General features: G+C 51.4%; 1 protein-coding gene across 1 annotated transcript in view; it reads left to right on the forward strand.

The window, feature by feature from the left end:
* The window catches only part of GMDS (GDP-mannose 4,6-dehydratase), a 478,661-nt gene that overhangs the window by 245,110 nt on the left and 221,405 nt on the right, over positions 1-12,146 (forward strand). The window lies entirely within an intron of this gene.

Genomic DNA, 12,146 nt, shown 5'->3' on the forward strand with positions numbered 1-12,146 from the left:
ACAAGTGACAGGGGCCTTGTGGCCACACTTCAGGGAGCCTTGGACCCCTGGAGGCCACGGGCCTGCCGAGATTAGGAGGCGGCAGCCGGAGGGCCGAGTCCCCTGCTCCCCAGCACTGGTGGGGGGGGTAGGGGGCAGGAGCCCTGGGACGTGCGCACCTGGGACGTGCACACCCAGGATGTGTATACCGGGGTCATGTACACCCGGGTCGTGCGCATCTGGGACGTGTATACCCAGGTTGTGTACACCTGGGACGTGTATACCCAGAATGTGTACACCCGGGACGTGTATACCCAGGTCGTGTACACCTGGGACGTGTATACCCAGAATGTGTACACCCGGGACGTGTATACCCGGGTCATGTACACCCCGGTCATGTACACCCAGGTTGTGTACACCTGGGACGTGTATACCCAGAATGTGTACACCTGGGACGTGTATACCCAGGTCGTGTACACCTGGGACGTGTATACCCAGAATGTGTACACCCGGGACGTGTATACCCGGGTCGTGTACACGCAGGTTGTGCACACCTGGGACCTGTATACCTGGGACATGTACACCCAGGATGTGTATACCCATGTCATGTACACCCAGGACATGTACACCTGGGATGTGCTCACGCGGGTGGTGTACACCCGGGACGTGTATACCCAGAATGTGTACACCCGGGACGTGTATACCCATGTCATGTACAGCCAGGACGTGTACACCGGCTCATGCCCACCTGGGACGTGTATACCCGGGTCATGTACACCCGGGTCATGTACACCCAGGACATGTACACCTGGGATGTGCTCACGCGGGTGGTGTACACCCGGGACGTGTATACCTGGGGTGTGTATAGCCAGGACGTGTGCACCCGGGTTGTGTACACCCGGGATACGCGCATCCCCGGCGGCTGCAGCTTGTGGGCCTGGAGGATGTGCAGCATTGCTCAGCTGGACTCCACAATCCTCAGCTTCCTCAGAATCTGCGAGAAACTAGAATGTCATAGAGATGTGAAGGCTTAGATTCCAAGAGCAGTGAACAGGTGTATTCAGATAACTTTGACTTTAGATTTCTTTTTTAAAGTTGTAAAAATTAGAATAGGCTTCAATGACAAAACAAAGGCATCTCTGGCTGTTTAACTGACAGCAGTTTGGGTTCTGGTTTGGCCTAAATCGTACCTAGGACTCTGAGGGATTCGCGGACTTCCCAGCGCCCGGGCACCCAGAGGACCCTCCTCCCACGCGTGCTGCTCGCCGCACAGCGCTGTCCGTCAGCTTCACCCCGAGTCCAGCCCCAGCGCTGTGGCCGTGCGCACCCATTGTTGCAGTGTCGGTCACCAGGGGTTCCGAGTGAAGAGCGCTGTGTCTCCGGGAGCAGCATCTCCAGCTGTGCGGTGGGGACAACGCGATGCGTGCTTTCCATGCCCGGTGAGGGTGGCGGAGGTGCATGTGCAGACGCAGGGTTCCCGCTCCTGCCCTCGGGTGCCCAGACACCCCGGCGGGCCCTTGCCACCACTCACACCCAGAGCCGTGTGCCGGTGCTGTGGGCAGGTGAGCAGGTGAGCTCCTGTCCTCCTGCGTCTTCACCACCGGGAGGCCCAGGTAAGACGTGGGGAGAGCTGGACTGCAGCCCTGCAGAATAAGCGTCTCATCCCCGTTTGGCCGATGAAGCAACGGTGCACAGTTTGGCCAAGCAACTTGCCCGGGGAGTGTGGAGACGCCGCCCCGGACGCTGAGGGCAGGACACGTGCAGGCCTGCTAACCTCTCGTGCCCTTGTCCCCTTTCCTCTGCTTCCAACCCGGTTTCCTACCGTCGTCCCTCTCGGGGAGCGTAGATTTGCCTCTGATGGGTTTCTGACACTTTACTTTGTTAGCTGCCCGTTCCCTGTGACATGGGCCAGGGCGAGCTCCGGGGCTGTCACCCTCCAGGGAGGGAACAGAGCCCCCAGCAGTCAGAGGCTCCGCCCGGGGCCGTGGCTGGCATCTGTACACCCTTATTTGGCAGTTGGGTCACCGTCCTGGTGTGTGGGCCGTGCCCACAGCAGAGTGTCGAGGCCTCAGCCAGGAGAGGCCTTCCCAGGACAGATACAAATTTATTCGTTAAAATTGCTGACTCCTTTGTCTTTATTTCATCAGATGCCTACGCCTTCTTTGACTTACTCTGTCTGCCTGAAAAAAATCAGCGTGGGAAATCTGCCCTTCCTCCATCGGCCAAAACTGACCAGGGGTGTCATCCCGGGGCTTCTCCTGCAGGTGGGAGCGAGGGAGGGCCAGGCTGGCTGGCTCCCCAGCCAAGGCAGCCCACGGGGAGTCCCCCTCTTCCCAGAGATAAGGCCTGGGCTCCCTGCACTGCCGCCAGCAGCCAGCTGTTTCAGGAGCCCTTTTCTCTCATCCAAGATTGTTTCATTTTGTACAACTTCATGTTATTTGAATCTTAGATTTTTTGAAAATGGCTTTCTCAGAGGCTGTTCTCTTCTGCACCGTTTGTCCTGCGGCCCTCGGAAGTCTGGAGGTCCTGTCCTCATGTCACGTGTTCCACACTCAACAGCGCTTTTCTGTTCTGAGCTTGCCCTCCTCCCCAAAGCTGAAATAAATCAAAGTTGGTGGAGACTCAGTCGTAATAAATCAAGGCCTGTCCAGAACTGGAGCCTGCCCAGTCAAAATGTCATAGCTTGGCTTTCACTGAGGATTAATCAAAGGCCTGATATAAAGCCCAGATGTGCTTCAGGAGAGCAGTGAGCTGCCTGGTGGCTGCGTCTCCCCGTTTCTGCCCACCCAAGAACACGCTGGAGGAGGACGGGAAAGGCATCCGAGGTTGGGAGGGCATGGAGGGGGGAGGTGCCCATCAGCACATCTGAGTGGACTTTATCTGGTTTGGAGGAAACAGAACAAGCTTTCCAACAAGGAGCACATTCTCTCCGTGTCAGGCTCTGTGTGTACAGGCTTTAAATGGAAGGGAAATGCAATAGCTCAGAAGCTGTATTTTAATTGAGGAAGACAAAAGAAAATGGAACGAGTGAAGGTGCTTTCAGTGTTAAAAAAAAAATTGTAGTGACATCAGTGCCTGTTTCGCACTGCCCTTGTAAATGTTTTAGACCAAAGAAACTGTGGGATAAGCACGTCCGAGATGTTTGTGCTCACAGAGAGCTCGACTCGCCGGAAGGGGCTTTTGGGTTAGAAGTTGCTCCCAGCCCTCCCTTCGTTCCCGCACAACTCCACGGAACCGTACAGAAAAGGGTGCTAGATTAAATCCCCACTGAGCAAATCTGCATGAGAGGGAACGTGTGGCATGAACCAGTTCTCCATGTGTACAGACAAAATACTGCATTGGAAACAGAAAACAAGGAGTAGCTTGTAAGGTAAAACCATGCATCGTGGCCATGTTTTTGTATGATTTTAAACTTAATATTAACCACCGTAGAAATTTGATTCTGAAGTTGGAAAAAAAGACGCCATCAAAAACTAATAATGATTAACTTTCTTTCCTGTGGTAATGTGTTTGCAAGCTAGGCGGCCTGTTTTCAGTGTGACATTCAGACTCGAAGGCCCACTTAGAATTGTCTGCTTTGACTACGTGGGAATGAAACCGGAAGCCAGCGACGCATCCTGTGTCCTCCGGCCAGAGCTGTTAGCCCCCTTGGCTACGGTCTTGTCTTTCCACTGTCGTCCCGTATTGTCTCGTTATCTTAAAGCTTGGTAGAAGGTGATCATAAAACTTCATGATTAGTTTCTGAAAGCACATTTATCCACGTGCTTATACATGTGTCCTTTCTATCTGTGTACGATACTTCAGCATAAACTATCTGTAAGTCTCTGAACCCACTTACCAGCGTGGGTTCCTTCTGAACGTATTTTTAACGACAGTAATGCTTAGCCCTTAAATTCAAGGGCCTAGTTATAAAAAGGTGGGCGGGGGGTCTCTGCTGTGTCGCGCCTAAGGCGGCCGGCAGTGTTGCTTGTAAAGCCACGTGTGGTGCAGGCATCGCCTGGCTCGGGTGAGCGGGTACCCACCGCACCTGCTTGGGAACCGCCTGCCCGGGGGTGGGGGTCCCCCTCTCCCGCAGCCCCCCGTTCCGTGTGGAAAGCAAGTGGCTCACACCTTAAACGTTAGCCCAGACGGTGTGGGAGCCTGTGGCATCCCGTCACAGGTGATGGTGTTCTCTTCGGCCAGCGTCTCTGCTGCCAGAGCCCGGCCAATGTGTCTTCTATTAAGTTGACGTCATGTTTACAAAACAGTCTGAGCTGACGTTCTTCCGCAGCCTTAGGAGGTGGTTCTTTGGCTTTTTTGAAACTTAGTATTTTTTTACAGTAAACTTAGTAAAACTTCTGCTTTTTTCCATCATTTCCTGGAATGGCCCAAGGGGTTTTCCTCTTGCTTCCTTGCAGCCTTCGTACTGGGCTTTCTTAGTGAAGGTCTCCTCTCTCCGGCGGAGCCAGTTCTATACAGACCTCTCAGGTCACCTTTACCCCTCTTTGCCGCATGGAGAATTGCAGCCACTGCTCCCTTCCTCTCTCTCCACATAACCCTGATTCACGGGAACCATGGTTTTAAATTTCCTCTTAGTGACGAAGTTAGATGTTGTTAAGTACACTAGTTCGTAAATATTAGATCAAAGCATTCAGAAAAGCAGTAGCACCGGTAACATTTGAGTCTGACACTGTACGTGTTCTTTCCGGTAGACGTCTCACCAGCTCCACAGGCTGGCTGGATGGGGCGGGGGGCAAAGGAAGCCTCCTGGTTTCTTCCCCGACCTCCGCTTCAGTCTTCTCAGCAGAGACCGGCATGGATGAAGGTTGCGATAGCTGACAAGGCACCTTGACGGCCGTCATCTCCGTCACCTCCGTCTATCCCTTCCTTCGTGGCGTCTGTCTCGGTTGCGGTCCGCCTGCTGCGTGATCTGTGCTCATCTTCCTCCTGCTCTGTGCTCTGAGGCCCCGCTCACTCCTAAACCCCCGGCCCCGACCCACCTCCTGGCCCATCACGGGCAGCGTGAGTTATTCAGAGGGCGGCTGGCGCGATGCGACGCTTCCGACATCCTCACCTTCCACGCGGCTCCACGAGGCTGCCCCCATCCCCGGTCTGAGAACCCGTTTGCAGGCTGCCTTGTGTCCTGTTCTTCATCTACCTTGAGTAGGGGGCGCCGTCTTTCTTCCAGGCTTGTGAGTGATTGTCACTGGCCCCTCGAACCTGGCGTGGCACCAGCGCGTGTTTACGCCTGGTCCACGTTTACTGAAGGAACAGACAAGCCAGCACCCTCCGGATGAGGAGGGAGGACACTGTTGTTCTGCCCCATGCACAGGGCAGGGAGCTGGGCCTCAGAGTGGACGGGCAGGTGGGGGGCAGGTGGGGGCAGGGTGGCCGGCCCGGGCCCCAGCTTCGCGCCCCATCCCTCCAGCCCAGCTCCTGAGGTGCAGCCCGCCTCCTGGCTGCTCTCTGGACCAGGCCCTTCCCAGATGTGTAGTGAAAAAGAGAGAATGGGGCCCACAGAGGACAAAGGCCTGCTGATGTGCGAACTGCCTGTCCATCTCAACGGGGCGTACCCCGTGTACATAACTGACCTAACGTGGTCAGATTCTAAACGAACTTCAACTGAGGGACGAAGGGTACATTCACGCCCTTGACCTGCGTGTGTGTTGTCACTGAGAGGAAAATGCAGCTTCTGGTTATGGTATCGTTCCGGATCCCCAGAGCTCCCAGGCTGGCATGCTGCTCCAGGCTGTCCTCGAGGAGCACCTGACCTTGGGACCCGCAGGGGCCCGGGGCCCGGCAGGGGGTCCCGCGTGCAGCGGCCCCAGGAGGTGGAGGACAGCCGCTCTGCTCTGCTTGGGTGAGGCCGTTGTGCCCACTTCCCCGTCCGCCCGTCTCAAGGATGCCTTCTCCCTCAGGGCTCCTGGGGGCCCTGCTCCCTAGCTGCTGTGAACCCGCGTGACCAGTAAGCATCACAGACGGGGGAGAGCCGGGAGAGGGGCTCCCAGGGAGGAAAGAGCCCCTGCTCATGTCCTGCACCTGCTCACCCGCTGCTGCTGCTCGAGCCCCGGGCAGCGGCCATCCGCTGCCTCCTTCCCTCCCTGACGCTGACCGTGGTGGCTGAGCCCCCTGGGGAGGGAGGTGATGGTGTCCGCACAGAGACTGAACTGGGTCGTTTCTAAACCATCTCGCGCCTTGAATTTTTTTGAAACACGAGCAGTTTAATTCAGAAGGTTTCTTTCCTCTCGAAGTCTTCTTGTGCCTGGAAGCAAGAGGGCAGGCTGCGAGGCTCTCCTCGTGGGGCAGGGCTGGCTGTGGGCCCCAAGCAGGAAGGGAGACATAGAGGGCCCCCGCCTGGCTAGGGTCCGCCCTGCACACAGTGTCAGATATGCTCAGGTATGAAGGGGTTGCTTTCTGGAGAAAGGCTGTCTGGGACTCACTGAGCATTAGATGGAGAACAGCTGTCCTGCCCTTGGTCCCCGTCCAGCTCTGGTAGCGGTGAGCTTGGGCCCCACTAGTTCGCCAGCGCTTTTTCATCAAGAAGCTGGAGGTTGGCACTTGACAGCACTGTCTATTCACATTTGAATGAAAACTTCAAAAAAAACCTTTCCTTTTAGGCTATGTGAATTATTTGTATAGACTTAAAACTGTGTCTTGGGTGAGAGTGAAGAAAAATCACAGCGACATAATTTATAAAAATTAGGACAACAAAAGCATCGGGAGTTGAAGTTCATTTCACAGAAGGACACCCCACAGGGTGCTTTGAAATCGTGAGCTCTCCCAGTGCAGTAAAAGCATTAAAGCAATACCTTTTTGATTTATACACATTTTGCAAGCACACATCCTTTGCCTCGTATGATGTGTCAGAATTTCACGAAATTGAGAGCACCCCATTCTGATGTAAAAACATCTAATTGCCTAAGAAAAGAAAGCATCATGGCATAGGAATTGCTTGGCACTGGGGTAGTTGGCAGAAGCCATCCCTCTTCGGAAAGGAGGGGCTCACCGCCCTGAGGAGACTCCAGCGGACCTGCCACAGACACTCACTTGTGCACACCACACCAGCCCCCGTGCTGCAGGCTTCGCGCCCTGTGGATGATGGTGGCTGCAGCCCTGCTCCTGGAGCAGTGCAGATACTCTCTGCTTCTTTGCTGGCGCTGGGGCGTTAAAGCTGGAGCTGGAACTCAGGTGACCTCCTGAACCCTTGTCTCCTGCAGTCATGCCATCTACTAGCAATCGGCCTTTTGTTTAGTTTTTCATAACATGTGCCGTTTTTGTCCCGCAGAAAAAAATGCAGCTAAATTCTCACTCTACAATCACATGATGGGGAAGGCAGCCTCATTCTAGCAACCTTAAGGCACCTCCCAATGAATTCCTGAAAATTTACATTTCTTTAATGCTCATCAGAAGATACGCATTAAAGATGCAAAATTGGGACCATAAAGGAGGTTTGGTTATATATAATTTTTTTTAGATGAGTGATTTTGATAAGTCGCACTAGTTAAAAATTAAAAGTCCCCACATACATAGTCACTTCCTTTATAAAAAGTCATTTAATCACTAATACAGGTACATGGTACATAATTCAAGCAGCTTTCCATCTATGTTGGAGTGTTTAGAAATTGTTTTTTTCTAAGATTTCCACTTTTAATGCTGATACTGGTTTTATTTTATTTTTTTTTAACAAGTAGAGCACATTCCCTCATCGTATTCTGAGTACAGTCCCCCTTTGAGCCTGGATAGGCTGTGATTCTCGACGTGGATCAGGAAGGCTGAAGTCAAGTGAATTCAAGTCAGATGCTGAATGTATACATCTGAATGTATTACATGTAATGCCTACAATTTTTGTGAATATTCTAAGCATAAAGCAGGCAAGTCGAAGAGAAAGATTCTTCGCTAATCACCTTTCTTCTGTACGTGCTTTTCTCAAAAAGTCAACTACTGTCAACACTTTGCATGTTAATGTTAATTCCTTCCTTTAAGGTATACTAGATACGGCATAAATATTTTGTCTAGAGCCAAAAACCCCATCCATGCTAAGTAACAGACTTCTCAAAAAGGCAAAGCAACGCAGTGACTGGAGAGACAGCTCCTCTTTCCAGAGGCCGGAGTTCTGTGCGCAGATAGAAGGCAGGCTTGGCCAGGCGCTGCCCTCCGACGACACTCCTGCACTCGCAGCCCCTGGGCTGAAACCCCCAGAAACCGCTGTACGGGCCCTGGGGCCTCCCTGGCCTTAGAGCACCTTCGCAGCGTGCCACCTTCAAATGAATTCTAGAAGACGCCAAATCTGTTTCTCAATTATGGAGGCTGATGGAGAGAAAACAATGTCTTTTGTTTGGAAGATACTGAGGGCATGTGATTTTTTAAATGTTTTGTGATTGTTAATAAGTAAACTCCCATAGCCCTCCCAGCAAATATATTTCAAATACCGATTGCCACAACCCCAGTATCAGTGGGCACTGGGAGCGTATTTGGGGAGAGTGTAAGACATCATCCCCAAACTCTGTGGAGCTCAAAATCTTTCGCATAAAAATGTGATTTTTATTATTTTTTTTTATTTTAAAATTTATTTCATTTATTTATTTTTGGCTGTGTTGGGTCTTTGTTGCTGTGTGTGGGCTTTTCTCTATTTGCAGCGAGCGGGGGCTACTCTTCATTGCGGTGCGTGGGCTTCTCATTGTGGTGGCTTCTTTTGCTGCGGAGCACAGGCTCTAGGCGTGCGGGCTTCAGTAGTTGTGGCTCACGGGCTCTAGAGCGCAGGCTCAGTAGTTGTGGCGCACGGGCTTAGCTGCTCCGCGGCATGTGGGATCTTCCCGGACCATGGCTCAAACCCGTGTCCCCTGCATTGGCAGGTGGAGTCTTAATCACTGCACCACCAGGGAAGCCCCTAAAAACGTGATTTTTAAAAACGTGGTTTTTTCATTCCCATGCTGTTTCTCTCTAAAGCTTTCAGCAAAGTAGCCTGTAGTATCTGGTATATGTTTATTCCCTTACTAGATAGGAACAATTTTACTAGATTGTTTTGTGGAAACAAAACAGTAGATTGTAACATCTTACTTTCTATACAATAAGAAAGATGTAGGTGAAAATGAGATAAATATGTGTTTTCACTTTGAAACTGTAAAGAAAGCACTAAGCAGTATTTAAGAAATGTAATACATTCCCTTCTATTAATGTTTTAATATTATTAAATGTTTTGATATTAAAATTAGATGATTGTTTAAGGAAGGGCCAGTTATCCACAGCAGACGATTTTCACAGAACAGGAGTAAACGTCTGTAAAACCCTTGACTTGTGACTGGGGTCGTTCTTCCCGGGGAGTCCCCATGGCTTTTCTTGGCGGGGCAGGAAGATCAGATTAGAAGTGTGAGCAAAATATTATTGCAGTCAGTTAAAGCATTAGGCTCAAAAATCGATCAATACGTTTTCAAGAACACGATAGGTCCTAATTTCATTTCACCGAAGAAAACCATGATAGCTAAGATGAAAAGCCATGTTTCTTTTTGTGTCAGGTATTCCATGATGGGTTAATGAATGGTTTTCTTCGCTAGGCTGACCCCTCATCTCCTGCTACAGGTTGGCTTTCATGACCCCCCCCCCACCCTCTGACTCTCCGCAGGCCCCCGGGCTGGGGAGCCCCTTCCTTGCCCAGGGCTCCCCACCCAGCTTCCCCACTCGAGACCCAGAGGTCTCAGGTTTGTACGAGGTTCACGGCAGGTCACATATTCTCCAGTATGTTTTCTAAAGGGCTGCTTGAGCTAATTTAATTTCTTATATTCATCGATTCCTCTCCGTCCACCTCCACCCCCTCCGCATAAACAGCCCTTCACATGAATCCAATTTCGCCTCAATGCACCTTATTCACAGGCCAGCTGTCCAGCTGCCCAGCTGCCTCAGGTTTCCCGATATAGCTCTGGAAATGATTTCAGCATGGCAAAAACGTTTCTCCAGCCAATTTGGAAAACAGGGTTCAATTTGTGAGGGGGGCCCAAAATGGCAACTGAACTGGGAAACGGGGCTGGGACCGGCGGGAGAGGTGACGAGGGGCCTCTGCCACACTCGTCCCGACGCTCTGGCCTCTCCAGGAGCACCTCCCAGGCCGGGTCCACCTTCTTGCACTGGGGTAGGATGGGGGGTGGTGAAAGTCAGGGTCTGGCATTGCACTCGTGTCTCTCTCCCCGGCCTCCTCTCTTTGGCTCGGATCTAAGTGCAGCTCTGGTGTAAACAAGGCAGAGGGGCCTGGCAGCCGTGCCAGCAGGAGGCTCAGCGCGGGGCACAGTCACGTGTGTCGCCCGGGCGTGGCCTGCGGTGGGGACGCCCGTGCGGCTGCGAGCGAGCCCCAGGTCTCAGCAGAGCGGGCCGAGGCGTGCGGTGGATGCCCACGTTTACACGCGCAGTGCAAGACTAACACTGCCCTGTCCCAAACGCCGCTGAACTTAAGTCACCTGCTCACTGTGGCTCTGTCTGTTAAATCCAAAAGTTATTTGTAAGTAATTCATACGCGGTGTTAAAAGGTTAATTAAAAGTGGATTTACTGTGGGCTTTGGTAAAAGATATGTGATCGAAATGCACACAGGCAGATTCTGGGTCCGGGAGGCTGGCTGCTGTCAGAGGCCGGGGAGGGACCACTTCTGTGAAACAGTGTGTGTGTCGTTGCTTTTCTCTGTGGGTGTAAACTTCAGTCTCTCCCAAAGAAAAGAAATATCGCATTTAAATATGAGTGTAGCTTAATAGTAGGTGCTGCTTAAGCTCTGCCGTATTGCTTCTGCTGTGTGGCATTGGTGAGGTCAGAATAAGCGCGTTTATTATTCATAGTTTTTCCTGCAGAGAACACTGGATTTTGAATAATTTCAAAAGCCTAATACCTTCAGAAGTTAAACGTTGCCCATAACAATCTATATATTTAGCTGTATCACTTAGACGTAACTATTGCATGTTGATAGTCAGTTGACTCTGGAGCTCTTTGGTTTCACGGGTGGTTTCAGCATCTAGACGAGATACTGGTGCCATCATGTAACCTCTGACACCCGTACCGTTTCCCAGGTTCAGGCTCCTCCTCTCTGCTGTCCTCGCTCAAAGGTTCTCAGCCTTCTGGCTGCAGGAGGATGGCTTGGAAACTGGAAGCTGTCGTTAAAGCACAGACTTGGGGGCCCTGCCCCCCCGAGTCTCTCACACAGCAAGTCTGAGTGGGTCCCAAGAATGCATTTTTAAACAACTTCCCAGGTGATCCTGCCGCCGCGCATGGTACCACTGCTGTACCAGCCACTCACCCCTGTCGTGACCCAGCAGTGAGGGAGTGGTAGCCCAGTTTTAAGAATCAGCAGTTCTGGAGACCTAATGAAAAGTGTGGGGACCATCGTTAATACTGTACCACGTACGTGAAACTTGCGAAGAGGGTAGATCTTCAGTGGTGTCACAGTGAAACGAGAAGGAGGAAGGTTCCCTGTGAGGTAAAGGGATGTTAATCAGCTTTGGTTCTGGGGTGATTTCACGGTGTTTACACACATCAAACACCAAGTGTGTGCCTTAAATATATGTAACTTTTGTCAGTTATACCCCCAACAAAATGGGAAAAAATTAGCCCGTCTGGCTAAATTAGGAGCTCAAATATTTCTGCAAAGTTGACCATTTCTTTAAAATAATCAGAAGTTTTCTAATCATCCAGGACTACCGCTAACATTTTTCCAAATTAGCATAATCTTTTCTGGACGTTGAGAGACAGGCCAAGGATATGAGTGGACGACACAGCCATTCACAGGCCCCGTTTGTTCCCCACCCCATACGTTGGATGCCTCGCTTTGACCTTCAGAGGGATGGTCGCTTGGACTTGGAAAGGTCAGGCTGCCGGGTTGGAGATGACACCGCTCAGCTGTCCTGAGGCCCACGGTAGTGAGCATTTGCCTTGGGACAGTGTCACTGAGGTGTGGAGGGAGGACAAGTGAAAAGGATTTGTAGAAGTGGTACAACTTGGTAAACCTCCCCAAGTATGTGGTCCCTGCTCCAGAATGGTAATAATGTCTACTTGCAAGGTTTCCGTTAGGATTATTTTTAAAGTATTATTGAAAATATAGCTGCTAAATAATTGGTAAAGAATAAAGCCCTAGAATAGACTGTCATGGGTTCCAATTTAGGGCAAGTTCCTTGCCCTCTCTGTGCCTCTGTTTTCTCATCTGTGGGATGGGTATAAC

The sequence above is a fragment of the Phocoena phocoena genome, chromosome 10 (genome assembly GCF_963924675.1).
Source record: "Phocoena phocoena chromosome 10, mPhoPho1.1, whole genome shotgun sequence".
Classification (NCBI taxonomy): domain Eukaryota; kingdom Metazoa; phylum Chordata; class Mammalia; order Artiodactyla; family Phocoenidae; genus Phocoena; species Phocoena phocoena.